This window comes from Malaclemys terrapin, chromosome 1 (assembly GCF_027887155.1).
Source record: "Malaclemys terrapin pileata isolate rMalTer1 chromosome 1, rMalTer1.hap1, whole genome shotgun sequence".
Taxonomy (NCBI): domain Eukaryota; kingdom Metazoa; phylum Chordata; order Testudines; family Emydidae; genus Malaclemys; species Malaclemys terrapin.
This window is the reverse complement of record NC_071505.1, coordinates 352,352,918-352,360,869: the sequence shown is the minus strand read 5'-3', so window position 1 is coordinate 352,360,869 and position 7,952 is coordinate 352,352,918. Positions and strand designations below refer to the sequence as shown.

General features: G+C 45.4%; 1 pseudogene; it reads left to right on the top strand.

Annotated features, from left to right (window-relative positions):
• Positions 1-1,423: 1,423 nt before the first annotated feature.
• LOC128847406 (olfactory receptor 52K2-like) lies at positions 1,424-2,421 on the top strand (annotated as a pseudogene).
• Positions 2,422-7,952: the final 5,531 nt, after the last annotated feature.

Below are 7,952 nucleotides of genomic sequence, written 5' to 3'. Positions count from 1 at the left end.
TACTTTTTGGGCTCTGCTGCTGCCTGATTGTGTGCTTCTGCTTCCGAATGAGATGTGTGGCTGATTGGTCAGTTTGTAACTCTGATGTTCGTAACTCTACGGTTCCATTATACAAGCTCTTTAACAGCTTCCTTGACTGCTAATAGACTGGAAAGTATTTCATCACCTCATGTGATATGTGTACATCATAACACTGCTTTCCAAATGCAGAACAAAACTATACTGTGAATACATCTGCCTTTTCTGCAACTTTAACAAGCTTCTTTTCGCCCACTAGGAATTGGCTTAAATCTTTTCTAGGATATATTTTTATTTTTCCTCAATGTTTTTTACGCCCCTAATCAGTGTTCATGTCTACCAATATGTATTGCTTGCCATCTATTTTCCCTTTATCCCATTAGTTCAATATTGCTTCCTCCCCCCATCCCCCAATTATTGCTGCCTTCACTTTGCCACTGAACCAGTTTTCTATCCAAAGTTGGGCACTTTTTGATTGTGGAATCGAAGATTTTTAGCTATCTAATGAACTCTTCTTAAAGAACTCCCCATTTTTATTCTCATTTCCCTGTCTAGATTTTCCCTCCCGGTCAGTTTTGCTGATAATTTCCTACTGCTTTGGGGAATTAGCCCTTTTATAGTACTAAGTGTCAATAGATATTACTGGTTGGGAACTGTTCTCTGTTTGTCCATTGGAATGTAATCAGTTCCAATCTTTTAGTTTGTTCTCTACCATATATCCCCTTCTTTTTCTCTTCTCTAAACGAAACAGTCCCAGACTATGGCACCCTCCCCGATTCTCAATGCCTGTCTTGCAACCCCCCTTTCTATTTGCTAACATTGTCTTTGTTTTAGTCACTGCTATGAATGAGCAAGTGTTTCCATGGAGCTGCTATCAATGATGCACAGTTTTTTTTTCCTGCGGTGTGTACGAACTGGGATGATTCCCCCGGCACGTCTTCGAAAAGGTTTGAACATCTGGGTGAATGGGGAAATCCCTACAGCATAGAACCTATATCCTGGGTTTCATTGCATTAAGGAAGAATGATGGAACACCACTATCCACCCCTGTGTTTCCCGCTAGTGCCCATTACCTTTTCCCACACCATAACATGTAGGAATTATTGATGCATGGACCACCATCATATTTGGAATTGACATTAGTAGGGTCAGTTGTTCATAATTCATTTCTCTGAATTATGAAAATGTCATTTATCAGTGTGTGAAGAACGACAAATCTGCGTCACCCATGACAACACCTCCAGTAGTGCATGCAGTGTCTCATATTAACATTTTCTCTCCATTCAGGAATATTTACTGCAACCATCACCCTAGAGTTTGGGCACACACAGGAAGTCACGGGAACCTACGGTACCTGCAGGAGACACTGTTTTGCCTCAGAGTTGTACACCTTCTCCCCTACTCCATGTCAGATTCCAACAAAACTGATTTCACCAACCCCTCCACCTTCATCCTGCTGGGCATTCCTGACCTGGAGATGGCCCATGTCTGGATTTCCATCCCCTTCTGCACCATGTATGCCATAGCCATCTTGGGGAACTTCACCATCCTGTTCATCGTAAAGATGGAACAAAGCCTCCATGGGCCTATGTACTATTTCCTTTGCATGCTGGCCATCACTGACCTGGTCCTGTCTACGTCCATCCTGCCCAAAACACTGAGCATCTTCTGGTTCAATTCCAGGGAAATAGATTTCAGTGCCTGCCTCACCCAGATGTACTTCATTCACTGCTTCTCAGCGATGGAGTCTGGGATTCTGGTGGCCATGGCTCTGGGTCGCTATGTGGCCATCTGCCATCCCCTGAGACATTCCACCATCCGGAGAAACCCCGTGGTGGCCACGATAGGCCTGTCTGTGTTGCTGCACGGCTGTAGCTTGCACTGCCAACTCCCTTCCTGGCAAGACGGTGGCCATATTGCAGAACCAACATCATCCCCCATACGCACTGCGAGTACATGGCTGTGGTGAAGCTGGCCTGCGCTGACACCCGTGTCAATAGTTACTACGGCCTCTTTGTGGTATTCTTTGTGACTGGTCTGGATGTGCTTTTTATCACTGTGTCCTACACCCAGATCCTCCAGGCTATTTTCAGCCTCCCCACAAAAGATGCCTGGCTCAAGACGTTTGGGACCTGCAGCTCCCACTTCTGTGCCATCTTAGCCTTTTACATCTCTTCTCTCTTCTCCTCCCTCATGCACCATTATGGGCACTATGTGGCCCTGTATTTCCACATTCTCATGGCCAACATGTACCTCCTGGTGCCCCCCATACTAAACCCCATCATCTACGGGGTCAGGACCAAACAGATCTGGGACAGGCTGCTCTGTCTTTTTACTCATAAAGGGACCTACAGTTTTCTCTTCGTACTCTCAGAGCAATCTCTGTGCAGTTCTGGGTGGTAACATGGCCCTGGGCCCTCTTCTGTGAATCACTGACTGTATGTTAAAAGAGATATTAAATCCTTTCCTGACCACACTGTGCTGTGTCAGACTGACAAACTTGTAGAATCGGCCTCTGTACATTAATTGGGAGGCACATTTCTAATTGCAGGTAACTAGACCTTTGAGGTCCCACCCACTGCCCCATTTCTTCCCCCGAAGACTCTGCCTGGGTCGCCCGCTCTTCTCCTCCCATCTTCACCCACTGAGTTTTCTGCACCTCCCCATACTTTCCTGCAGGGACTTCATTTCAGATTTTGGTGTGGGGGGTTGGGGGTGGAGGCAACTTTAACTGTGTTTCCAGTGGCTACTTACGCACTTGAAAACTTCATGTTTTGGCAGATAACTTGGCAGTTAACTGACAGGAACAGTGTTTCTAATTCCGATATAAAAGAAAGAAAATTAAAGCAATAATAAATCTACTAAGCTCTTATATAAACATGTTTAACATCTTGCGGAAAGTCACTTAAGGAAACTGGTTAGTTTTCAAATTGTAATGGATATTCTTTGTTACTTACTCTGCAGAGAGAGAGAGAGATCCTATCAGGCCTCCTGGGTTCTTGTGGGCTGCACCAGGGGCAGGTACATGTAGGAAATGTATAAGTATAGGCACCGACTTCACCTCTGGCAGGTGGTTGCTCGACACCCCCCACCACCGCCCCATGCCCTGCCCCCACTCCACCCCTCCCGCAAATCCCGCCCCGACTCTTCCTGCCCCAACTCTGCCCCATTCCACCCCCTTCCCCAAGTTCCTGTCCCTGCACACCTCTTCCTGCCTCTGCTCTGCCCCACCCCATTTCCCAAGTCCCCGCCCCTTCCCCACAATGCGCCACATCCCCACTCCTCCCGCTCCCTCCCAGAGCATCCTGAGCATCGCAAGACAGCTGTTTCTCAGCAGGCAGGAAGCCCTGGGAGGGAGGGGGAAGAATTCAGCAGAGCCGCCGGCGGGTGAGACACATTGGGAAGAGAGTGGAGCTCGGCTGCCGGTGGGTGCAGAGCATCCTCTAATTTTTCCCTGTGGGTGCTTCAACCCCAGAGCACCCATGCAGTCGGCACCTATGTGTATAAGAACATCAGAATGGCCATACTAGGTCAGATCAGTGGACCATCCAGCCCAGTATCCTCTCTTCCAACTTTTTGCAATACCAGGTGCCTCAGAGGTAATGAACAGAACAGGGAAATTCTGAGTGATCTATCCCCTGTCATCCAGTCCCAGCTTCTGGCAAACAGAGGCCATTGATGGATCAATCCTCCATGAACTTCTCTAGTTCTTACTGAAATCATGTTATAGTTTTGGCCTTCACTACATTCCCCAGCAAAGAGTTCCACGGGTTGACTGTGAAGAAATACTTTCTTATCTTTCTTTTAAATCTGCTGCCTATTCATTTCATTGGGTGACCCCTAGTTCTTGTATTATGTGAAGGAGTAGATGACATATCCTTATTTAATTTTTCCACACCAGTCATAATTTGGAGCCCTCTCTCATATCCCCCTTAGTCATCTCTTTCCCAAGCTGAGAAGTCTCCATCTTTTTAAGCTCCCTCATACTGAAGGTGTTCCATAGCTTTTATCATTTCTGTTGCCCTTCTCTGTCAATTTCTGAATCCAATATAACTTTTTTGAGATGGGGTGACCAAATCTTCATTTAGTATTCAAGATGTGGGTGTACCATGGATTTATATAGAGGCAATATGATATTGTCAGTCTCACCAAAGGCAAGTCATGCCCGACTAACCTAATTGCCTTCTAAGAGGAGATAACTGGCTCTGTGGATGAGGGGAAAGCAGTGGGTGTGTTATTCCTTGACTTTAGCAAAGCTTTTGATACAGTCTCCCACAGTATTCTTGCCAGCAAGTTAAAGAGGTATGGGCTGGATGAATGGACTATAAGGTGGAGAGAAAGCTGGCTAGATCATCAGGCTCAATGGGTAATGATCAACGGCTCCATGTCTAGTTGGCAGCCGGTTTCAAGTGGAGTGCCCCAAGGGTCGGTTCTGGGGCCAGTTTTGTTCAATATCTTCATTAATGATCTGGAGGATGGTGTGGACCTCACTCTCAGCAAGTTTGCAGATGACACTAAACTGGGAGGAGTGGTAGATACGTTGGAGGGTAGGGATATTATACAGAGGGACCTAGACAAATTAGAGGATTGGGCCAAAAGAAACCTGATGAGGTTCAACAAGGACAAGTGCTGAGTCCTGCACTTAGGACAGAAGAATCCCATGCACTGCTACAGACTAGGGACCGAATGGCTAGGAAGCAGTTCTGCAGAAAAGGACCTAGGGGTTACAGTGGACGAGAAGCTGGATATGAGTCAACAGTGTGCTCTTGTTGCCAAGAAGGCTAACGGCATTTTGGGTGTATAAGTAGGGGCATTGCCAGCAGATCGAGGGATGTGATCATTCCCCTCTATTCAACATTGGTGAGGCCTCATCTGGAGTACTGTGTCCAGTTTTGGGCCCCACACTACAAGAAGGACGTGGAAAAGTTGGAAAGAGTCCAACGGAGGGCAACAAAAATGATTAGGGAACTGGAGCACATGACTTATGAGTAGAGGCTGAGGGAACTGGGATTGTTTAGTCTGCACAAGAGAAGAATGGGGTGGGATTTGATAGCAGCTTTCAACGACCTGAAAGGGGGTTCCAAAGAGGATGGATCTAGACTGTTCTCAGTGGTACCTGATGACAGAACAAGGAGTAATGGTCTCAAGTTGCAGTGGGGGAGGTTTAGGTTGGATATTAGGAAAAACTTTTTCACTAGGAGGGTGGTGAAGCATTGGAATGGGTTACCTAGGGAGGTGGTAGAATCTCCTTCCTTAGAGGTTTTTAAGGTAAGGCTTGACAAAGCCCTGGCTGGGATGACTTAGTTGGGAATTGGTCCTCCTCTGAGCAGGGGGTTGGACTAGATGACCTCCTGAGGTCCCTTCCAAACCTGATATTCTATGATTCTATGATTATTATCTAGCCCTTTCCTAATGATTCCCCGCATTCTGGTAGCTTTTTGAGTGTTGTTGCACATTGAGTAGATGTTTTCAGAGAACTATCCACAATGACTCCAAGATCTCTTTCTTGAGTGGTAATAGCTAGTTCAGACCCCATCATTTGATATGTATAGTTGGGATTATATTTTGCCATGTGCATTACTTTGCATTTATCAACACTGAATTTCATCTCCCATTGTGTTGCCCAGTCACCCAGTTTTGTGAGATCCCTTTGTCACTCTTCAGAGTCTGCTTTGAAGTTAAGTATCTGAATAATTTTGTATCATCTCTATATTTTGCCACCTCACTGTTTACCCATTTTTCCAGATCAGTTTTTAAATATACAGAAATACACAGAGCAGCCAATTCCTCTTGGACTCAGCACAGAGCCCCAGAGATCTCATCTCCCTTTGGGAAGGTCCCTTAATTACTGTTTATTCCTGGATAAAACAGACAGAAGCACAGACATGGAAAGAGAGACATTAGCTAGAGTGTCTCCAGTCTCCAGCCTGTTTACATCCAGATGCCGCTTCGCCCCTAGAGGCTGAGCGAACCCCCCTGAGATTGCCCAGAGCTATATTATAAACGGTGCATGCCCCTGTGTCAGCTCTCGGTGTGGGATGCTGCTGCAGATGCTGGGTTGAGAGAGGTGTGGGACACGGCTACCTGAGGGGGATTCCCAGGGAGGACACTTCCGTCTCAGAGTTCACAGGTACCCATCTTTTGCTGAGGAGTTTAGCTGCTCGACAAGTCCAGTGCAACATGGGCGTGCTGGGATACAGAATAGGTTTGTGGTCCTTTCTGCTCTGCACAGCCATTAAACATCAAAGGGCTCTTGCCACAGGTGACGTTTGCTTCAATATCACTTTTTGCTGTGCCCCCCCTGTTCCCCTGCCCATAGGCTGATGGCCACAAATCCCAAGATGGCTGCATTTCAGTGGCACAGTGGATCCTTCAGGACAAAAGTTGTCAATAGATGGACAATACAAGGCCGAATTCTGAGGCTGTGGCCTGTAATTTGCTCAGGTCTCACTGAGGCAAAACACCCCTTGGAGTAAGAACTGAGTAAAGACCTCACGAGCCAGTTCTGTGTGTTAATGCACAGAGACTGTCCCCTCCTCCTCTTACATTTCAGGGCTCTGGCTGTTAAGAGGGTGCAGGGGAGGAGGGGGCTGTTCCCTGACTTTTATCTGCTGGAAAGTAAGGAGGTGTTACGGCTCCTCACTGGAATAATTCTAAGAATTTTTCAACATGGGTAAGACATATTTTCTCCTAGCTTCATTTGAGAAGTTGGCTGAATTGTTATGTCTTATACTTTAAAAAAACAAACAAACAAACAAAAACAACCAATTCAGCTGGAAGCAATACCCAGTGTGGGAAATTTCAGTCCAAACGGTTAAAGTTTGGCAAACATGTAAGGAACTGAAAATGAGTTCTCCTAATTGAATGTGTCAGACAGCTCAATCTATTTTTGAATCCTATTCATCTAAGCTCTTTTCTCCAACAATGTCAGTGGCAAGAAGTTCCACAGGCAAACAGTGTAAACAATTTTCTTTTCTCAGTGTTACATGTTCAGACTTTCAACGTAATTGAATGTTCCCTTGTTCGTGTGTTATGAGACAGAGTAAATATAAATGCCTAATCTTCTTTCTTTATTGATAGATTCATAGTGTTTAAGGCCAGAAGGGACCATTAGATCATCCAGTCTGACCTCCTGTATAACACAAGCCATTAAATTTCATCCAGTTACCCCTCTATTGAGCACCATAACTTGTGTTTGACTAAGACCTGGTCTACACTAAGATTTTACATCATAGAATCATAGACTGAAAGGGTAAAGGACCACAAGGGTCATCTAGTCTATCCCCTTCCCAAGAACCAGAATGTGTTGTGTCTAAACTATCCCATACAGCTGACTATACCATCTCCTTTGGAAAATCTCCAGTGAAGCAGCTTCCACAACCTCCTAAGGTGTCTCTTCCATTGTCCTCCTGTTGTTACAGTTAGGAAGTTTTTCCTGAAATTTCATTTAATCTGCTATGCTGAAGTTTGAACCCACTGCTTCTTGTCTTGCCCTCTGTGACAAGAGAGAACAACTTTTCTTCATGTTTTTTTTTTTATGGCAGCCTATCAAATATCTGAATACCACTATCATGTCACCCCTCAATCTGCTCTTTTCCAAAGTAAATATAGCCTGTTCCTTCAACCTTAGCTTGTATGGTTTGTATTCCATCCCTTGGATCACAGTTCTCTCTCACCTCTGGATCCTTTCCAGTTCCTCTACCTCATTCCTATACATTGGTGACCCAAACAGTACTCCAGCTGAGGCCTAACCAGCATTGAATAGAGCAGTACTATCACCTCCCATAACTTGTATGCTATGACTGTGTTAATGCAACCCAGAACTGTATTTCCTTTTTTTTTGCAATATTAAGAACATCCACACTTCTGAGAGATGTAGCTATACCAACATTACCCCTGTGTATCTTCCTTACCCCACGATCCAGTCTGGATTT